The sequence below is a fragment of the Mauremys reevesii genome, linkage group 10 (assembly GCF_016161935.1).
Source record: "Mauremys reevesii isolate NIE-2019 linkage group 10, ASM1616193v1, whole genome shotgun sequence".
NCBI lineage: Eukaryota > Metazoa > Chordata > Testudines > Geoemydidae > Mauremys > Mauremys reevesii.
The window spans coordinates 63,966,066-63,989,213 of record NC_052632.1 but is presented as its reverse complement, the minus strand read 5'-3'; the positions used below and the strand labels follow the sequence as shown (position 1 = coordinate 63,989,213).

The 23,148-nt window shown below is 43.7% G+C and overlaps 1 long non-coding RNA gene across 1 annotated transcript; it reads left to right on the top strand.

The window, feature by feature from the left end:
• The first annotated feature begins 288 nt into the window (after positions 1 to 288).
• Positions 289 to 21,903, top strand: LOC120373799. The gene is made up of 3 exons (XR_005585728.1): positions 289 to 402; positions 21,085 to 21,266; positions 21,370 to 21,903. It is a non-coding gene; the product is annotated as an uncharacterized LOC120373799 (long non-coding RNA).
• The last annotated feature ends 1,245 nt before the right edge of the window (positions 21,904 to 23,148 follow it).

The window sequence follows — 23,148 nt, the reverse complement described above, 5'->3', positions numbered from 1 at the left end:
ATCCCATCAACACAAAGGGACTATTTAGCATGATTTGCATAGTAGAGACCCCTACTTAGGCAGATGAGGCTGTGCTAAGAATTTTTCAGTGTCCAGTATGAGGTACCTGTCAGCAACTTGAGAATTGTGACAGTGCTACAGTGAGAGGGGCTGAGCACTACAGAAGAGAAGGTCTGGGGAAAATTCTGAACTAGAACGGCAGTTGGTGTCACCCTGAAAGAAGAATCCAGGCTGGTAGAAGCCAGGGTGAGGTCACTGTGCTGTAAGCAGGCTGCTGCTGTCGGTGTCCTGAGCCAAAGCTGCACTGCACAGAAGCAACATGATTACAGGGCAGGTGGTGACACAGCTCCTTACTGGTCTGAGTGAACCCTGATAGCATCACAAAAGGATCTGGGGATTAAAGTGAGTCACAAACTGAATATGACTCAACAGTGTGATGCACTTGTGAAAAAGGCAAATATATTGGGGTGTATTAACAGGAGTGGCATATGTATGACATGAGAGGTAATTGTCTGTCTCTACTCAGCACTGGTGAGGCCTGAGCTGGGGCACTGTGTACGGTTCTGGGTGCCACACTTTAAGAAAGATGTGGACAAATTGGAGAGAGTCCAGAGGCAAGCAACAAAAATGATAAAAGGTTTAGAAAACCTGCCTTTGAGGAACGGTTAAAAAACCTGGGCATGTTTAGTCTTGACAAAAGACAGCTGAGCAGGGACCTGATAAATCTACTCTAAGGGCTGTTATAAAGAGGACAGTTATCAATTGTTCTCCTTCTCCGCTGAAGGTAGGACGAGAAGTAATGAGCTTAATCTGCAGCAAGGGAGACTTAGTTTAGATATTAGGACATTTTTTCTAACTATAAGGGTAATTAAACACTAGAATAGCCTTCCAAGGGAGGTTGTGGAATCCCTGTCATTGCAGTTCTTAAGAACAAGTTAAACAAACACCTGTTGGGGATGGTCTCATTTTACTTGGTCTTGCCTCAGAGCAGGAGGTCCCTTCCAGTCCTACATTTCTATGATTCTATAACCAAAAACGTGTAACAACTTTAAATGCCACTATTCACAGGCAATCCTCTCTCCAACTCAGGCAAACAAATGGGTAAGCTTAGCTGCAAGGCACAGTAGCCCAGTTCTGCAAAAGGAAGTGTATCCAAAGCCAAATGGCTAGTACTAAGACCCTGTTTATCTGTTGCTGTACTAGACACATGTTGCTGTGTGAGGCAAATGTAACTATATTCTGGTGCTGCCTACAGGTCTAGCTGATGGCTCATGGTGAAAGTAGTCTCATCTGAGAACAGCCAGAGCACAGTGCACTCCAGCCATGCCACCCCATTCTCCATTGTTGGCGTGCCCTCAGGAGAACTCCGTGCTGGAGGCTGGGAGAGGGACAGAAGTCGTTATAGAGTAGTTCTACTTGCTCTATGCCACATTGGGAACTTTTAATGGCAGAGGTATTCCCTGACAGCCAGTTCCACTCACTGAACAGCCCATTTACACTCCTGGAATCAGGGGCGGCTCTAGGCACCAGCGGGCCAAGCACCCGCTTGGGGCGGCGTCCTGGGGAGGGCGTCATTTGGCTCCGGTGGAGCTCCCGCCGGCATGCCTGCGGCAGGTCCACCGGAGCCCGGGACGAGCGGACCTGCCGCAGTCATGCCTGCGGCGGGTCCCGTCTTCCCGCGGCTCCGGTTGAGCTCCCGCAGGCATGACTGCGGCAGGTCCGCTGGTCCCGGGCTCCGGTGGACCTGCCGCAAGCATGCCGGCAGGAGCTCAACCGGAGCCGCGGGAAGAGGGGACCCGCCGCGGGACCGGGGAAGGGCGGCGCAGCGCTCCGCGCTGCTTGGGGCAGCGTGATTTGTAGAGCCGCCCCTGCCTGGAATGGCATAAAGGGGCATCAACAGAGCAGAGAACTGGGCCCTATATTTTTCTTCTTTAGCACCACTACACAGTGTGAGAGATAAAACTGAGGTTAGAAGTAGCAGGAAAGGTGTGTGTGTGTGTGTGTGTGTGTGTGAGATGTGCCTTCAATTACCACATTAATATCATATGACTTGGAAGAAATGCTGGGCACAGGAAGTTAACCTGTTTATTAAACCCTTAAGAGTTCTTTCTTGGACCTCTCTAGTAAATGAAGAAGAAGGAGTTGGGAACTCCAGAAGAATTTTTTAAAAAGTTTCTTAATTGGGTTGCTATTGACTTTTCTCTTTGATCCCCCTCCCTAAGTTTAGCAATAGCAGCTGTCATGATGTGGCAGGTTTACGGCTGACAGATTTGCATTGGTGCACACACAGCTATGCATACCTGGCACACAAGGGTCAGATTTGTTTTGGAGGGCTTTTTTTTCCCCTTGCTTAGCCGGCAGCAGTCAGATTTTTATAGGGGATTTGGAATTATTGGCCAGAGGGTGAAGTTTATTGTAAGTAATCTGCCTCTAAAATAGATTCAGTGTTTCAGCCAGGCCACTCTTCTCACTTTCCTGCCCTGAGCCTGTCATTATCAGACCCTTTGTGCTTCATTGCTGCTGGGCTAGTGATTGCTATCACTGGAACTGAACATGCACAGGTGGCGTATTAACAATCACTGCCTCCATTCTTGACACCAACTGTTCAGACCTTGTTACTATTGTTCCAGACTTTGATCTTTTGACTTGATCTTGACTTGACTTTGATCTTTTGACTTTTGATCCAGATTTTGATCTTTTGGCAGTTTATTTAGCAGAGAAAGGTCAGTACCTGTTGGTGTTGGGACATTCCGCGTGATCACCTGTTATTTCTCAGTCTAGCTTTGAGCCCGGACTCCAGGTGCTATTTTTTAGCATATATTTTTTACTGAACAGTTCCCCCATGACAATTACTGGAGAAGCAACAAATATATTATGTTGCATTAACTAATGGTCCAATTCGGTAACCCCCTATTGCCTTTGAGTAGCATAACACAAACCTACTCACATGAATAGTTTATGGGACTACTCACCTGATGAGCACTACTCAGGATGAGTACAGGTTGTACTTAGGACTTAAGGGTCTAAATTAGCTGTTACCACTCAAGAAAGAGATCTTGGAGTTATCATAGATTTTTCTCTGAAAACATCTCAGTGTTCTGTGGAAGTAAAAAAAAGCTAAAGGAATGTTAGGAACCATTAGGAAGGGGATAGATAATAAAACAGAAAATATGCCACTATATAAATTCACGGTATGCCCACACCTTGAATACTATGCAGTTCTGGTCACCCTATCTCAAAAAGAATGTATTAGAATTGGAAAAAATGCAGACAAGGGCAACAAAAGTGATTAGGGGTGTGGAACAGCTTCCATATGAAGAGAGATTTAAAAGACTGGGACCATTCAGTTAGGAAAAGGGATGACTAAGGGGGTATATGACAGAGGTCTATAAAATCATGAGAGGTGTGGAGAAAGTGAATAGGGAAGTGTTATTTACTCCTTTGCATAACATAAGAATCTGGGTCACCCAATGAAACTATTAGGCAGAAGGTTTAAAACAAACATAAGAAAATACTTCTTCACACAACACACAGTCAATCTTTGGAACTCATTGCTAGGGGATACTGTGAAGGCCAAAAGTATAACTAGATTCAAAAAAATTCATGGAGAAGTAAGTCCATCAATGACTATTAGCCAAGATCATCAGGGACACAACCCCAAACTCCATAATCCTCTGATTGTAGAAGCTTGGGACTGGATGACAGAGGATGTATCACTTGACAAATTGCCCTTCCTGTGATCACTTCCTGTGAAGCATTTGGCACTGGCCACTGTGAGAAGACAGGATATGAGGCTGGATGGACCATAGGTTTGAGGCAGTATGGCCATTATTATGTTCTTATGTTGCAAAACTGAGCTCTGTGGATAGATATGCAGTTACCTGATTTCACCACTAGCATCTAAACTAGTCTGAATTAGGAGAAGCCCAGAGCATGCTAAGTTTTCTACGGTGAGCTTTATACACAAAGGACCTAAATTCAGATACACTGGGCCTCTGTATCTTCCACTGAAATCAGTAGGAGCTGTGGCTCCTTAGCACTTCTGAAAATCAGGCCATAAAGTCTCTTAAAAGAAGACTGGTGTGGAGTTGCCATTTTTGAGAGACTTTAGCAACTCCGAAAAGCTCAATGAACTGGGCAAATAAACAGCAACTAGCAGACCTGTGCACTTATGCGGCTCTCAAACTTGGAAGGAAATTGGGAAAGATTTGGGGTTTTTGATGGTACTTAGATTTCAGTGGTTGGTGACTGCAATGATTTTTTTGGTAGGTGATCTCAGATGCAATGCTAAATTCATCCCTGTTGAAGTCAAAGAAGCTACATCAGCAAGGTGTTTTGGCCTACTGTATCCACTTTAGTTAAATCTGTGGTTGGTTTTGGATATTATTAATCATGAGGCGGTCTCTTTTGAACCTTTGATGGGTGTCTCTCTGATGCTGTTTTATCTTGGTTGTCCTAGTGTATCATTTTATATATATAAAATATAATATATATATAACACCCACTGGTTATGAGACTATACGTAATTTTCAGGTTTCACAAGTTTCAATACTGTGGGACAAATGTGGATGTCAGTGTGGATTGTCCTTTCATATACTACATAGAATCTGGAGATGCTCAGAGGCTCTTAGCTTCATTTTTGAGCCTCTGGTCAATAATATGGTTTATCTTAGTTGTGCCTGATGCAGAAAGAATACATACATTTAGGTTTCTGAATGGAAACAGCCATTACCTGCAGCTGACTTAGAGGAAAAGTTCACCCATTCTTTGTGGCTGGAATTTTCAAAGATGCCTAAATGAGGTAGGTACCCAGTTCCCATTGACTTTCCATAGGATTGGGTACTGAATTCCCTCAGATGTCTTTAAAAATGGGTGTCTTTTTCTGCTATTGTTTTATCTTGCTCCTCATATTGTCTCATTGTTTTTAACACACATTAGTACTTTTATATATAGTTAAAAATTCCTCTGGTTCATTCCTACCAATTTCTGGGGCTCCATTCCTGCCTTCTTTTCCACAGGCCCCTGACTCCTCAACGCAACAGCAATCACTACCTTATTGCTATTATCCGTTACAGCATTCATTAAAAGTTTATCTTTAAAATATGTTTTAATGGCACTAGTGGTAGTCTCTGTTTTAAGCACAGGGAATGGCTGTTCACATCAGTAATACCTTAAAAAAAATTAAAATTAAAAAGGAAATTTTAAGCACTTTCAGGCCTGGTCTACACACAGTGCACCACTGTGTTGACACTCTGGACAGCAGTCCGAGCTCAGATGTTCTGATCAGCCATACAGGAAAAGCCCGGGAAAATTTGAATTCCTTTTCCTGTCTGGCCATTTTGAATCTCAATTCCTGGTTGGACGGCGAGCAGCAGCAGCAGGCAGCAGCGCAGAGAGCTCCTCAGCAGAGAGTCCATCCATGCAATCTCAGAAAGAGGGCCCCAGCATGGACTGACCGGGAAGTCTTGGATCTGATCGCTGGGACCTGAGACAAGGCTACCAAAAATCAAAGTGCATGCCATTCTCGGTGGGTCTGCCACCACTGCCCCACCAGTGACCGTGGACTCTGAGGATGGAAGATGAGGAAGGGTTTGTGGAGGATGAGGCAGGGCACAGCGCTACAATACTGCTTTTCCCAACAGCCAGGATCTCTTCATCAGCCTCACAGAGATCCGGACTCTGAATCAGGGAAGGATCAGTCGGTAAGTGCTATAAACATGTAAACATTTATTTTTTAAAAAACGGGAATAAAACTGTATGAAAAGGTCAATACATATAGGGATAGAACAGAAATCCTCTTGGGACAGTTCCACGAAGCCCATCCTCAGGTACAGTGGGAGCATTGCAGCATGGCAGCATAGGGCCCTGGTCTGTCAGCGACTGCTGCATCTAATTAGGGAATTACTGTAATGTTACTATTGTGAATGCTGACTTTTCCTTTGCATAACAATGACCGTCATTTAACAGCCACGTGGTGGAGGCTGCAGAGTCAGACTTTATGCTTTCCAGATTGCCTGCAGCAGGAGGGCACTGCTATCCATTAACTGTTAACCAGGCCTGGCTGCTTCTGCTGTCCTGCCCGCTTGTCTGATCTCCAGTGCAAGACCCCAGGCAATGAAAGTGAATAACTTGTCCTGAGAGCACATGAGATAGGTGCTGTGTATGGTCTTGTTCACAGAAACAGACTAGACTGTGTTCAGTGTTCGCAAACATGTATCTTTGCAAGGAAATCACTTCCTTTTTCCCATCACACAGACAGAGGCTGGCACAGATTAGGCTGAACTGATGGCCTGCTCCCCAGCAGAGCCAGTGGAGAGGACAGGTGGCAGCAGGAAAGACCAGCGGCGACTCAAACGCTGCTTGGACTAATGAGGAGCAGCGGACACGCTCCAGCGCCTTGTGGATGTTCTGCAGGGACAGGCAGCAGCAGAGAGCCCCCTGAACTGTATCTGCTCACCCAAAATCACAAGAAGGACTCCACCCCAGCAGAGCGCCATGTACCAAAACAGCTCATTCCTAAAGTATGAGAATTGCTTTCCTTCCTGGCTCACCCGATCCCAAATCCCAGTTTCATCCCCAACTGTGTAGTTGAGTATTAAAAATAGTTTGCTGTTCATTACTGTTTCCGTCATGTTTCTTTGCAGAAGATTTTTGTGAAGGGGAGGGGTTTGTTAATTGCATAGGACAGCCACCATTACCAGGGTACAGACATGGGGCAGGATCAACAGCAGGTCACACACAGAGTGCAGTCACTAGGCACCCGGGTCAGTCTGGGAGGTGTCTGCTGCCCCAGGTCAGTCTGGGAGGTGTATGCTGCCCCAGGGTCCGAGCGCCTGGCATCCACAAATGGCAAGGCAGGCTGCATGCCCTTCCACCCTAGCCATGAACCTCTCCGATGCCCTGAGCCCCAGCCAGAGCCATCATCCCCTACACCTACTTTCCTGCACAGAGACCGCTGTAGGAGCAGGAGCCTGTCAGTCCTCGAGTGTAGAAGCGGTCTGTACATCACTGCACACCATACCCACCACAGTCGTTAATTAAAAATGTTCCAATAACTTTATTTTTAAATGTCTGTTGGAAGTGAAAAAGTCAATAGTAACTGAAACAGGGGCAGGTTCAGCTTCTCTGTAAAGAGACTGGACAGTCATAGGTTACCCTGCTCTCTGAGGAACCTAGCTTTCAAAGCCTCCCGGATTGTCTGGCTGAGCGTAATCAGCAGCCAGGCGATTTGCCTCAACCTCCCATCCCGCCATAAAGGTTTGCTCTCACAGAGATTGTGGAGCACACAGTGCAATAACAATGGGGATATTGGTTGCTCCTCCATCTCCCTTGAGATGTCCGAAGCCTCCACCACCATTCTGCACTTGTTCAGCCGGTAGTTGAAGAGCTCCTTGTCACTGTCCAGGGCGCCTGTATAGGGCTTCATGAGCCAGGGCATAGCAGGTAGGCTGGGTCCCCGAGGATCACTGTAGGCATCTCCACATCCCCAACAGTTATTTTGTGGTCCAGGAAGAAACTACCTTCCTGCAGGCGTCTAAACAGACAAGAGTTCCTGAAATATGGTCCACCAGTGCTTGCAGCACCATTGAAAAGGTTAATATACTGGCTGGCCTGGTGGGCCAGTCCCAGGATAGGATGTGAGTGCCCTCTATAGCCCCACCACAGTTTGGGATCACTACCTTTGAGAGCAGTTGCTCACGATTGCGTGGGCTACTTGCATCACAGCAACCCGCACACTCAGGGCTGCTCGCATCCGGGTGTCCTGGCGCTTCAGGGCAGGGGACAGCAAGTCACACAGTTCAAAAAGTGCCCTTACGCATCCTGAAGTTTCGCAGCCACTATGATTCATCCCAGACCTGCAGCACATGCGGTCACCCCCCCAGCGTGCTTGTTTCCCAGGCCCAGAATCGCCCCCCATAGCATGAGCGTGGCCCATTGCCACCATGATCTGTGAGAGGTCTGTGCCACTCTGACACTTCATGTCCTCAATTTCTCAGCAGCTGACTGTGGAAGAGGTGGCTGTCACTGACCAGAAAAGTGCGCTAACAGATTTCCGCCGCTTTCAGAGAGGACAGTTACCCAAAACCACCTCGACATTTTTCCCCCAGCAGGCATTGGGAACTGTGGGATAGCTGCCCAGAATGCGTTAGTGTGGACTCACAAAGTCGAATTAGTGTCCTTAGTGTGGATACAGTTAAATCGAACTACTCTTGTAGTGTAGACATACCCTCAGTATATTAATTTTTCTAAGTCAGTTACACTGGATATGACATTCTAATGTTTAGCATTTAAGAAATGTAGTTCAGCTGCAAAATCCCTAACACAAATGAAAGAAAAAAGGAAGGCCTAGAGTATGTAACATCTAGGATTGGGTCTTATAACTGTAATTGTTGGCCATCCAGACAAGATTCCATAACATCGGGAGTTATTCCTGAGCATGATGGCCAGGACAATTACCCTGCCAAGCTCTCTCAGGGCATTATTCCCATTTTAAAATAATTTAATCTACTTCCTGTAAATCAATTTTGCATATTGACTACACAATTGCTCTGCTGGCTTTGCTTGCTTTACCTAATGCATCTAGATTCATTGTATGTTCTTGGTTCTCACTTAGACCAATGGATTTTGGATTTCTTCCTATCAACTACAATCTAAAGGCTATAGAGCTTAAAGTTGCTTTGCTCTGTAGTTTTGGTTTTCTTTCTATATTACTGCATATGATATTAGGAATGCATCATTTGAAGGAACTTTCATATATATATATACACACAACTTTAAAGTACTACCCTTTAATAGACTATAAGAAAATATTTGACACTGCTAGTGCATAGGTTAGTTTTCAGAGTAGCAGCCGTGTTAGTCTGTGTCCGCAAAAAGAACAGGAGCACTTGTGGCACCTTAGAGACTAACACATTTAGGTTAGTGCAAGTGCTTACTTAACCATACTGACCGTAAAGCAATTGGAGCTGAAATGGTGTGTATAGACGGAGCTGCTCAGCCCAGCTCAACCGAACCCAGTCCAGGAACATCAGGAGAAGCATGAATTTTGCAGAGTTTGTTTTAGGATTTGTTTTATTTTAGCTCTAGTGAGAGAACTAAAATATATCCCTTGAACTAGCCAAATTCCAGCATTTTGCTCTAAGTAAACGTACTAACAATGCCAAGCAATAAAACATTTGGATTTTCCTCTGCTTACCCTTTATGCAGTGCGCTTACATTTTGATAATCAGGCCCTAAATTGATGACAATTGGAATAATCCAAATCAAATAGCATTCCAAAACTAACCCCTCAGTACAGACTCTGATTGCCTATGTGTGTGGTTTTTCCTTGCCTCTACATGAAAATAATGTCATATCATGAGTCTTGGGTGCAGGGGCGGCTCTATGTATTTTGCCGCCTCAAGCACGGCAGGCAGGTGGCTTTTGGCAGGACGCCTGCAGGAGGTCCCCTGGTATTGTGGATTCGGCGGCATGCCTGTGGGAGAGCCCCCCATGGCTTGCTGCCCCAGTCACGCACTTGGCGCGCTGGTGCCTGGAGCCGCCCCTGCTTGGGTGTTCCTTAAGTCCTACCCACAATTTCATGATCCTCACCACAGATTCAAATTTCAAGCTGTGCTCACGGCTCTAGAATCTCCTGTTAATGTTACAAATGCAGTTCAGTTGTTTATAAACATAAACATGCAGCAATTATGATGAAGCAATGTTGGGACACAGTGACTTCTTCAAGAATGAACAAAACTATAGCATAGAGAGGGATTGGCTCCTACATATAAGAGGCTTATTATTATTGTAAGCACTTTTTTTACTCAATGAGTTTGGATGAAGATTTATTGAGTAAACCAGTGGGGCCATTTAAAAATGCTTTAGAAATGGTCCAGACATGATGTGAGGTACTGCTTCCTGGACAGCGTGCAACTTTTGGTCACTTAGGCATAGATTCACAGAGGTACTTAACCACCTAATCCCCAGTGGTGCTGTTTTTAGGCACCACTGCAATCCACCAAACTCCTACTCAGCTGCCGATAAAACCCTGTGCCTAAAATCACTCAGCGTCTACGTTTTTTGCAGTAAAAGTTCCCTAGGCACCTATGTTTCTGCCTCTGGGCCTGTGCACTCCTGCCGTACTCTAGGTATTCGGGCACCTATCTCCCACTTAAGCCACAGAGCAATTCATGAACCAGCGGAAGATAAGTGCTCCTCTGCCTTACATGCCAGAGGAAGGTAGGTGCTCCTCTGCCTTACATGCCAGGCCAATCCTCACGCTCAGAGGCTACTAAGATCTACCCAGCCAAGGACTAAAACTTCCTTCATAACCTTTTTCACAGTGATTAGGGAATTCACCTGGGATGGGAGGAGACACCTGGTTCAAGTTCCCCCTCTGCCTGAGGAGAAGATATTTGAACAGGGATCTCACACCTGTCAGGTGAGTGCCCACAGCACTGGACTACCAAATGATTCTTACTCTCTCTAACCCAATTAATATTTAATTAAAGTGGAACTACTTAAACAAAAGATTGAAGGAGACCCCCATCAGCATATCCCACAGCTCAGTGGTTAGGCAGGGCAATCACCCGAGAGGAAGCCGATCCCCCTTCAAATCCCTTTTCCTCATCTGGCAGAGGGAGTATTTGAACCAGGGGGTCTCCTACATCCCAAGTATCGTAGGGGTAGCCATGTTAGTCTGTATCTGTAAAAGCGGCAAAGAGTTCCGTGGCACCTTATAGACTAACAGACGTATTGGAGCATGAGCTTTCATGGGTAAATACCCCCTTTGTCGGATGCATCCCAAGTAAATACCCTAACAACTGGGCAAATCAAGGCTAAAGGTTACAAAGGAGGTCTTCCTTCTCCTTCTCCTCTCTCTTTCCCCCAGCTGTTTTATGTAGTGCTAGGCCGTCTTTGAGCACCCCTACCAGCTCAGGCCCCGCACACAAGTTAGGTGGAGGAGCACCTATCTTACCCCGGTTCACAGATTGCAAGCAGAGTTAGGAGCCTATCTCCATGAGAGAGGTGGAGCTCAGAACATACCCACTCATCAGCATCTCCCATGGGGGAGCTGAGGTGGCTCCCTGCCAAGCATGCTGGCTTTTGTGGATCACATCTTTAAGGTGGTATAGAGAGCCTAGGCACCTAACTCAGGCTTTGTGGATTGCAGTGTTGTTACTGTGATTTTTTTTTCTCTAAATGCCTATAAGTTAGGCATTGTGATGCTCAGTGTCATAATGCCTAAGTCCCTTTGTGGATCTGGGCTTTAGTTCCTGGGTTGGGATTGGGAGGCATCAGAAGGTTACACTCAGAGCTTTTAGAAGAGAAGGTACAGCCAATATAGCAATGGTTGTGCAGATCTGTGATTCACTCCCTACCTAAACAATGAATGAAATGTGCAAAGTCACGACAAGAGAGCACATGAGAAAACATAGTGAAAAGGCAGCCCAGATAGTAGGGAAGGATAAAGACTTTGGTCCCCATTTTGACCTGCTAATTCTATTGTCTACTCACTACCCTGGAGAGGAGAGGCACCCCTGCCAGATGCAAATTGACAGAGTCAGCAGAGTCAGGAGGAGCTTTTGGCAGAAGAAAATGCTGATTTTTTTTCAAATTGAAGTAAATGTTTTTAATATAAAATATACTCCTTGCAGTGAGCTTTAAAAAGCATAAAAAAATCAATTTTCTTTGATTGCTACCACATGCCTATTTTTCATTTCATTGTCCTTTTCCCATGGGCTTGCTGAACAGGCTTTTGTAATCATATAACATTTATTAGAACACTTTATCACTGCCCTATATCAGTTTATGGGATCAAGGCAGAAGAAAATGGAACATCCTTACATGTTTCATGTGGAGAGAGTGTATAGACTGGGTCCAAGAGTTGGCAGGGAGGAGGTTAACACTCTCCCTGAGCAGAGGAAGGGCCACAGCTGCATGCCCTCAATGTAGTGATTATGAGAGAGCCCATCCATGAGGGAAGTGTGTCAGGGCCCATCTGTGGTGCATTAGGTGAGTCTGTCCACATTTCTATAAGAAAGGTGTGCATTGAGGATTTTGGTCTAACCTGAAATAGGAACCAGATCCTACATGTGAGGAGGAGGAATATGTTAGCTGGAAAACTGGTTTCTACTTAGAAACCTGGGTACAAGAAATTCCTTTGTGAATTGTTACATTAAAACAGACTCTGAGAATGTTATCTGTGAAATTAGTGAATGATAGTTAGACCTCATGGTAGCAGTATAAGGTTTTGGCTCATAATAAAGTCTGTGAAGTGCACAGATATAGCAACAGCAGCCAGTGGAAAAGATGGGACTAAAACTTAGGCCTGGTCCACACTTCAGAGTTAGGCCGATGCAAGGCAGCTTATATTGACTTAACTATGTAAGTGTCCACACTCAAATTTTGCTCCTGCTGATGTAATTGCCCCACTACACCAACTTAATAACACCACCTGTACAAGAGGCATAGCATCAAGGTCGATATAGTTAGGTCAACGCAGCGTCAGTGTAGACACTGCATTGCTTACATCAACTGTTACTGGCTTTCAGAAGCCAACCCACAATGCCTTGCACTGACATACAGTTGTTACTCTGCCGACACAAGGAGTAAAGCAATTTAATTACGGCGGTGGCTGAATGCCCACATAGCTTAGGTTGACATATTTTTGTAGTGCAGAAATGCTCTGTCTCTCGGCTTGCAGTTTAGTGTCCCTTCCACTAGAGACAAGGGCATTGTGTAGGGTAGTCTCCCTCCCTCCCCAAAACTCATATGCAATATCCAGGTTTTCACATCATCACAAAATTGCCTGCTGCAGGGACTAGAATCATATTAGTCATAAGAACTGGACATGCTGTTAACTTCACTGTAAAGGCTTTTTTGGTCCAGGAATGTGCCACTGAACTGTTAGCCTGAATAGAAATAGTCTGAACACAATAGTCTGAGTTCTGCCTGTACCTTAAAATTCTATCATCCTTGGACAGACTTTTGGTCCTGCAGGGGGAATTCCATTGACTGAGTTCCTATAAGGCCAGGTCTAAACTCAAAATCTTGCTCAGGGGTGTGAAAAATCTACCCCCTCAGTGACTTAGGGCTTGTCTATACTGACACTTTACAGCACTTCAACTTTCTCACTCAGGGGTGTGAAAAAACACCCCTCTGAGCGCTGCAAGTTTCAGTGCTGTAAAGTGCCAATGTGCGGCTCCCAGCGCTGGGAGCTATTCCCCTCGTGGAGGTGGGGTTTTTAGAGTGCTGGGAGAGCTCTCCCAGCACTGTGCCGCAACTACACAAGCCACGTTAAAGTGCTGCTGTGGCAATGCCTTAACATTGCCAAGGAAGAGGTGCCCTTAGGTAGGTCGACCCAACCCCTGATGTAGACAGGGCTAGGTTGACAGAAGAATTCTTCTGTCAAACTTACCTACTGCCTTCTGGGGAGGTGGATTAGCTATGTTGACAGGAGGACCCGTCCAGTCACTGCAGTGAGTGACTATGCTAAAGCGCTGCAGTTGTGCCCTTGTAGCATTTCAAGGGTAAACTAGCCCTAAGAAAAAGGATAAAAGACAAAAATGCCACATCACTCATGGTTGAACACTTTTCACAAAAAAGATCACTCCATAGCTGATGTCTCAGTCCTCATCCTCAAAGGAAACCTGCACAATACCATCAAAGGATGAGCCTGGGAGCTTAAATTCACAACTTTGGTAGATACTAAAAATCAGGTCTTAACAAAGACATTGGATTTATGGTTTATTACAACGATCTATAACCCACTAACCCCTCTTTTTTTTGTCCTGTGACTGGAGAAGTATTACCTGTCCACTTCACCTAGAATGGTCTCTTAGACTATGTGTTAACGACAAGTGCTAAACAGTCTGTTCCACCTTGTATGTAGTTGTGACACTGAGTAGTGAGCACCTTTCCCAGACTTGAAGAAGAGCTCTGTGGCCATGTCTACATCTACAGTGGCACAGCTGTACTGATACAGTTGTGCCACTGCAGCACATCTGGTGAAGATGCTCTATGCCAGGAGTCCCCTCAGGGGGTCACGAGGCTATTACATGGGGGGTCGCAAGCTGTCAGCCTCCACTCCAAACCCCGCTTTGCCTCCAGCATTTATAATGGTGTTAAATATATAAAAACATGTTTTTAATTTATAACAGGGGGTACACTCAGAAGCTTGCTATGTGAAAGGGGCTGCCAGTAAAAAAGTTTGAGAACCACTGCTCTATGCCGATGGAGAGAGCTCTCCTGTTGGCATAAAAATCCACCTCCCATGAGTGGCATCCTGCCAACATAGTGCTGTGCACACTAGTGCTATGTCAGTGTAACTTATATTGCTCAGGGGGGTGAAATATTCATTCCCCTGAGTGACATGAGTTTTGATGACATAGGGGTAGTGTAGACATAGTTGGTCCAATTACAGAATTACCTCACACACATGGGCAGCAGGTGAACCACTGGTTGGGGGAGGCCAGCCCTCAGCACCCCCTGCCTGAGAACTTGCCCTCCTTCCCCCGCCAGGCCCTCCCCGCCCCGGCCTCTAAGCACAGGGAGGGTGGGTGGCGTGTAGTCCCCCAGGACCCAAGCAGAGGGTAGGCAGCATGGACCCCACCCCCCCGAGTGCAGGGCAGGCGGCATGCAGGCCCCACTCCTTCCCAGCCTCCAAGTACAGGGCAGGCAGCCACAGCGCCTGCCCCCCCACCCAACGCTGGGCGGTCCCAGCTACCCCAAATCCTGGCCGCCCTAGCACCAACCCCAGTCGGCTTCCCTGAGGAGCAGCCTGCCTGGGCTGGGGCCAAGGGGGAAGGGCAAGCAGGGCTTTGGGGAGGAGCATGGGTGGGGGCCTTGCCAGGCTGTTTGGGGAGGCACAGCCTTCCCCAGCCTATGCAATGTGGTGTCAGTGCTCACCCACCTTGTCTCCCTTTGTAAGAGAGGCACTCTCTTCCTGTGGGACAGTCGGCATCTTAAAGAATCAGGTTTTTGTGTTATCACAAAGCTATAAGTGTTGCACACACTCTCTCAGAACCAACCTTTAATTAAGGGAGGTATTCAGAACTCAAGTGCAAGCAGGTCAGACAGTCTGCTTTCTAGTCCCAATCTGCCTCTGAAATCCTGGGCATTATCTAGGAAATTACATCACTGTGTGACAGTGGTGATGGGCTAGCATAATGATGTTCTACCTGGATGCACAGCCTTCTGAAGACACCCAACTGGTTCAGGACACTGATTGTTAGGCATGCATACCCATGGGCACCCAAGAAGGCCAGCTATCTTCTTTCTAGCCTATTTCTGGCTTCTCAACTTTCATGTCTCATTGTTGGTTCCCCGGTGATATTATTCTGCTGTTTTTGTGGGCTTAATTTGGACATGAACCTTCTGCTGTTGTATTTTCTTCTCCTCAAGAACAGCCCCTTTCTCTTTCTTCGTGATAAAAACCGAATGCTATGACTAACAAAGTTGATGAGCTTAATCATGTGTCCCGAAATACCAATTCCAAAGGGTTTTATATGTTAATTTGGTAACATACTCATTTCTATACATATTGCACACATTCAAGGACAAATGAGATTTCTAATAAATAACGTGGATTGAACTACATGATGTGAAAATTACTAACAGCTGGAGGGAAGGTGCTGGGATGGCAACTGGCCATCAGGAAACAATGAAGAGATAACAAAGAGGCAGATAATGGGTATCTGTCCACAGACAAATGCCTTTTAAGTGCAGGAAGCCACGAAATTGGACTAAAGAAAGGCAAATTTTTTTTAAAAGAAAAAAATATATTTTTAAAAGTCCTAACCTCAAAGCTAGAAGGGCAGAGTGGAAAGTTGGCAATAATCTATTAAGCAAAGCAAAGGCCACATGGTAAAAAAATTAATTAAACAACAATGAATTTTATGTTTATGGCCTCTATCTATTTTAGCATTCCAGGCACCTCGTGGAAACAGTAGAGTAAAACTACCACTAAAATACTTTCCCAACATTAAAATAAAAAATATTTTATGCTGCTTTTAAAACAGATCAGATCCTCATTTCAAGTGGCTGGGAAATGTCCCAGATTCAGAGGCACAGCGGCTAAAATATAAACAACAGTACCTAATCTAGCCCTGTAAGCCCTTCAGACCCAAACATCCTACTTCCCTCCAAACTACATGGGTGGGTTTAGACAGTAGGGCCCTTTGCCTAAAAAGAGGCAGAGCTAAAGAGCACAGATCAGCGTGTTTGGCAGCAGCTCTTTTTGCAATCTGCTAATGCCACGTGAGTGCCGGAGAATCACACTGGGAATTCATGAGATCCAGATTCCAGGGGTTAACTGCTTTCTGTTTTGTTGAGAGAGCAAGATGAAATACAGGGTGTCAGAAGGTGTCTGTATATATCCTGTACTTCTAGAACAGTATTATGTTTTTAATTCTTATCACAGACAAAACTCTGCTGAAAATGTAACCTGACAAAAGAGCATGCAGTGACCCACAATAGCCTCAGGACTTTGGATTATAAGAGTCACTTTCAGCTCTGCTTCTTGAGCAGCAGCTCACTATATCTCGTTAAGCACTTCTGAACATGAACATTTTTCTTTATTTATTGCCTTTGCCTTGCCAGGATAATATACAGTTATGGTTTCTTAAGACAGAGGTTTTGGTTTATTTATTTATTTTCCCTTCCTAATTCTTGAGTGAGTAGAAGAAATTCTTTGGGAATGAATAGAAGCTATTTGGTGTATAAAATCTTGTCCTTTTTTGGCTCTCTCTCACATCATGTCATCTAGTTATTTTTCTGAATGATTCCAATGTGTTTGCCTCAACAAGTCTGCCTGTTGGGGTTACGATTTGTATGTACTATTATTCTTATCATATTTTTGCAAGCACACTTCCACAATTCTGTTCTGAAATATATTTTTCTTTATTTTCATATGGTCCTCCTATTAACTGGGAGGAAAAATGGAATGAATATATAGGCTGATACATTTCATCCACCTGCCTTTTGAAATTCTATACTTCTAATACATTTTCTGAATTTCCAATATATTCTCTTAATAACTTGTGATGACCAGGACCTCTGAAAAACAAGTTTTAAGTCAAGATAGTCACCCAAAAATTGAGATAACTAAAATTAATAGACACTTGAAAATTTTACCCCAAATCCTTTTAATCCTTGAATGTGTCAGTTGTCACCATCCCTCTGTGTTATTTTGCCATTTCAAGTGTTAATGTACTGTGTTTAATGTCAAATGGATGTAGTAGACTAATCACACAACAGGAGCTGTGGAGGCTCTGAAAAAAAATCTTGCCACTTAATTAAGTGCCTAAACATAGATTTAGATGGCTAGCATTAGGCACCCAATTTTCAAAAATTGGCTTCACTTTTCAAGTCATTATTGTATGGCTGCAGGTCTCATACTAACTTATTGGAAACTGTAGTTATATAAACACAAAGGCCCTCATATGTGTTTGGCTTGCATATTGAAAAATGCCAATCTTAAGGTTAAATCACCTGCTGAAACAGATACGATGATCCTAAGAAAAGCTCATTTTATGGCACACTTTAAAATAAAGGGCTTTCTCAGACTGACCAGCTTTCCTGCTGAATGGTTTAGCCTACAGTATCTGTAACTTGTTCTGCCCTCAGACTGAAGGAACTTCAGAGTATTTCCAAAGCATTCAGGGAAAGTATTGTGCTTCTGACAAACCATTCTATGGCTTTATTGGTAGGACTTTATAATAGTTTTTTGGCTTCTTGAAATATATTCTTATTGAACTAGCTACTGGGCGTGTGTACCAATACCCTCTAATGGATGCAATCAGAACAATTCAGCCATGTGTCTTAGATCCTATACTGCTAATAGTTAATGAAAGATTTTCCTTGTGCATAAATGGAAGGGACATATGTTTTTTAGAGAAGGAGGATGTGAGTTCTATCTCCATTGGTGCTGTGCTTTTCCAAGTAGCTATAGTATGCAACATAGTGACAACTCAAATATCTAGGGGCCACAGATTTGTTACAATATTACAGAGAACAGTTCTGCACTGGCTGAAGAGACGGCAGTATGTAAAATGACTCCAAGGCTCTTTTCCCTCTCTAATGTCCGATTCTCTTGCTAAAGTTATGTTAAATATGCCATGTGTCTGTATTTACATAATACATTCAAATCCTTATAAATCTCTAGTTGCTGCCGGATCCTTGTTCCTTTCGCCTCTCAATTTTTTTTTATCATGTAACACTTGCATAAATGCTCATTCTTTCATATGGATAAATTAGAATTAATAAATTAAAAATCACAGATATCCAACCACTACCTTAAAAAAATCCTAAAAGACATAAAATATACCTAAAACATCAAGTTTTTATGAGTAATAAACAATATGTATACATTGATTAATCAAATAAAAACTTTATAAAAACTAGTCTGTAAACACCGTAACCAGCAATGTAACATTTATATATGAAAAATAGGCCTAAGGGGTTAGATTTTACCCAGCTGTTTGAATTTCTCTGAGAAGACAATGGACAAGGTTGAGAGAGAGAATGGTTATGACAATTTATAGGGACATCCAGAGGGTTTCAATCACTTATCACATCTCCTTAGTACAAGTATTTAGTGTGTTCTCTCTTCCGTGGCCTTTGCTTTGTCTAGTCAGAATCCTTCACTGCTTTTCTCTGGGTCTTTCTGTTGTAGGACTCCCCTTGCCTTTCCCTAGACGGCTACTGAAGAACATGAAAGAGCTGCAAAGGTTTTGTTTTTATATGTTTGATCACCAGGTTCTTTTTATCCCTTCTACATACTGCATTGTAAGTGCGCGCACTGCTCACCAAATATAACAGTGAAGAGGGTGTATGTAAACAAGGAGTTACTGGAATTAGAAGTGCTAATGTGGTGGTGCGGAAAGAGGTCCACAGTTTTATGCATATGGTTTAGAAATGTAGAAAGCTTGCAAATTTTGGTCTGAAGTTATCAAATTTATGGAAGATTTGCCAGATGTGCTTAGTTTATTTAATTCAGATGTTTTCATTTTAAATAGTTTAGATGTTATATTAAGTAGTCATGTAAGAAGGCTTGCAGGAGTAATGTAATCAGTAGCAAGAATATATATAATAAAATGGACAAAGGAATCTGCCTTCCATGGAATAAGGGCATGAATGCATGTATCCTGAAGAATGTATTGCATATCAACTCCAAGGACATCTAGAGAAGTTTTTTCCACCTGCCATATAAATTCACAGTACTGCTGTGACCCTTACCACAATGGCCAGAGTCTGGAATTTTACAATACGTACCAAGCTATTGGACGTTTACTTTTCATGTAAGGTATCATTGGAAAGGTTATGATTTACTGAATGTGATTATCTAATTTGTATGCCTGTATCATTTCTGTATCTGAAGTTAGGAATATTAACTATGTATCTGTATTTGAAATGTGTTACTTTGGGTGTCAACCCCAACCAGCCCTTCAGGTACAACAATGGAAAACCCAGACAGGGTTAATAGGCCATTAGCAGAAACAATAGACTATGAAAGAGCTTACACTTCCTGTGGACGCTGAAGATAGCCATTGCTTCTAGGCTGCCACAGCCATGCAGAGACAGAGGTCCGAGTCACCTGGTGCAGGACACCCCACCTCCCCTGTTGGAATGCTAGTGATTTTCCACTGGAAAAGACACAGGGGTTCCCACCTTACACAAGAGTATATAAGGCAGGGGACTGACATCATCATGGTTCTCTTCTGCCTCCCCACCCAAAGAGACACTGAAAAAGACCTGGAATCTAGAACTGAACAGGGGAGAGAAGGATTGAGCCCAAGCTGGAAGGGTGTCCAGCTTGTGAGTGATAATATCTAAGGTCTCAAGAGAGAGACCAGTGCAGCAGCCTTTCAAGACTTTCTGTAATTTGCCTGCAACAATATTTAGGGTGAGAAATACTATTTGTAACCAATTTCTTTGGTGAAACTAGCTTAGTTTGTGTGTTAGGTTTCATCTGCTTTGTTCTGCTTGCTACCCCTTCTCCTCAACTGCTGTCTTTATAAGCACTGACTGAGAAGCAGAACAACCTGCATTATAAAGTGCCCCTTCCCAGCATGCTTTGTTGACAGGATATTGACAAATAGGCCTCCTTTCTTCCTCTTAAGTGGAGAAATCCTGTCTTGTCCTGAGTCTATCATCCAGGTAATCTCCCTGGAGCTATTTAAATTTTGCCTGAAACCATGACTAGGGGAAAAGGGGAGACCTGATTCATTCTTCTCTCAAGGTACCAGTTACAGGGCCCTAACAAATACAGGGAATAATTCCACCTTGTTAAACAGCACATAGTATTTTCTTCCCCTAGGCTTTTTTCTAATTCCCAATGACAGTTTGCTCTGTCACCACGTTATAGTTGAAATGGTACTAAAAGCAGCCAGATTTCAATACAGTTATTGTTTGCAGTATTCTAATGAGGTTGGCAAGTGAAACCATGCTAGAATCGTATTACCATGATGTTACTAGCAGTTTTGACTGCTGTACTGACAGAGACTCAATATGTAAATTTTCTACCAACGTGATATATGCCATCATGTGCCAGCAATGCCCCTCTGCCATGTACATTGGCGAATAAATGGACACAAATCTGACATCAGGAATCATAACATTAAAAACCAGTGGGAGAACACTTCAACCTTCCTAACCACTCAGTGACAGACTTGAAGGTGGCAATTTCAGACTCCAAGAGAGACTGCTGAACTTGAATTAATATGCAAACTAGATACCATTAACTGTGGTCTAAATAAAGACTGGGAATGGTTGGGTCATTACACCAATTGATTCTATTTCCCTATGTTAAGTTCTCCTCACACCTTCTATGGGCCATCTTAATTATCACTTCAAAAAGTTTTTTTTCCTCCTGCTAACGATAGCTCATCTCCAATTGATTAGACTCTGCCTGTTGGTATGCATACTTCCACCTTTTCATGTTCTCTGTATGTATAAATATCCCCTGTCTGTGTGTTCCATTCTATGCATGCTCATGCTACAATAAATTTGTTAGTCTTTAAGGTGCCACAAGTTCTCCTGTTTTTTTTTTCAATATGTAAATGTTATCTTTCCTTTTTAATTTATTCATGTACCGTGAAGAGGAAGCAGGAGGAAGAAAAGCAGTCTGCTTGTTGGAACAAAAGAAAGGCAGAGACCATTTGGGAAGTGCTCAGATACTATGTTGAGAGTGTCAGATAAGAAGATAAAATTTATTAGAAGGATTATTCTGTATCTGCAGAATTTCTTACAGTCAAGATAGGGAATGCTACAAATACTGAAAGGTAACCTTATTTATTTATTTATTTATCAAAGGCAAAACTGACAAGTTTGTAAGGGTGATATCAATATGATGGTAGTAGTAAATATTTGTTTGACACCTGGCAGAAACTGGAAAGAAGGATTATGACCAACTCCCTCTTAGCACCTGCTTGGACCACCGACCTCTGCCCTCATCATCTGCTGCAGCCTGATGGTACCACAACTTGCTGGGATAACACTTCTCTGTAACTGAGACAGACAGGGGAGCAGGTTTCAGAAGCTATTTACCCTTCAAAATTTCTCATTAGAGATTATAGTGATTTCTTCTCTTTGGGGACATTATGTGAAATCACCCACACAACAGTAATCCTACAAAAACGAGGTATATGAAAAAACAGAGAGAAAATGGAATTAAAACAAAATTGATTTTCTTAACATATTTAGATGTTTACTTCTCATATGGAGGGGCTGCATGGTCATTATAAAAGGAGGAAGTTTAGAACAGAAGGGAGCTGCAGGGAAAAGAAAGAGCCCTGCAGTCACTCTCTGGAATTGAAGGAGGTGGTGTGAAGCCACAGAGGAAAGGGATATGGACCAATGTAGAACCCTGACAGAAAGATGTGAGGACCATGGAGCCTGCAGTTGGGGCTGAAGATCTTTTGTGAGGACATTTGGATTATTTGTTGGACTTTGTTACCTGGTAATGGGTGGACTAAGGGTATGCCTTCACTGCAATTAGATACCCACAGCTGGCCCATACCAGCTGACTCGGGTTTGTGGGCTTCAGGCTAAGGGACTGTTTAATTGTGGTGTACGAGCCCAGGCTCTAGGACTCTGCAAAGTGGGAGGGTCCCAGAGCTCAGGCTGCAGCCTGAGCCTGAATGTTTACTCCACGATTAAACAGCCCCTCAGCCCAAGCCCCATGAACCTGAGTCAGCTGGCATGGGCCAGCCACAGGTGTCTAATTGCAGTGTAGACATGCCCTAAGTGGTGGGTTTTTTTTGCCTTTGTCATCAACTATGAATTATGGCTAGAGGTCTAAACCCTCTGTTGCAATGATGCATGCCAAATACAGTTGGGGGAAGCTTTATTTTAAACAGAAATATAAATGCAAAGAAGTTCCTGCTTCTATAATAAGGGCCAAACACAACAGGGCTCCTCTGAACCAAAGTGTAACAGGGTAGGAGGGTGAGGGGTGTGGGTGTGACTTGTTTCAGCCAAGCACCAAAGAAGAAGAGGAACCTCCTCTGCTGGCTTCCAATTCTCCAACTGCAGAATTTGTGTCAGGCATTGAAACTGGATTTATTTGTATCCTATGGAAGGTACAGCAAGTAAAACCTATTGGAAAATGCTATGGCACAGACCCAGAGATCTTGGGTTTGAGAGGCAAAAGGCTCATACAGAAGCCTGGCTGCAGCTGTCTTGGGAAGTAGGCCCACTGAAAGCTTCCAGGAACTAGAGAAAGGATACAAGAGAAAACACAGGTGTCACCAAATGCTTTATATACACAATTACAGATTTTGTAAATATCAATGTTTGCCAAACCTCATACTTTAATTTTACTGGAAGAGGCTATATTTAGTAGCTTTCTAAGTAGCATTTGAATATATTACCTCTTTTTTTCCCCCATAAAGCCACACTTCCTCAAGTAGGTTCATGGCTTATTCTTGCTGTCTGGCTTGACCATCTCATATTGGTAAGGTATCACTGTATTTGTTGCAGTGTCAGGTGATGAAGTGCTGTTTTCCCTCTGACATTTCCACTACAACCCTTAAATGCTGATTTTATTGAAGTGGAGTCAATGCCCCTTTGAAAGACCTCAAGGGAGAAACTCAGTAAATCAGCACACTTGTTATAACACTGCATTAATCTACTCAGGTATAATATACCAAACATATTTTTAAT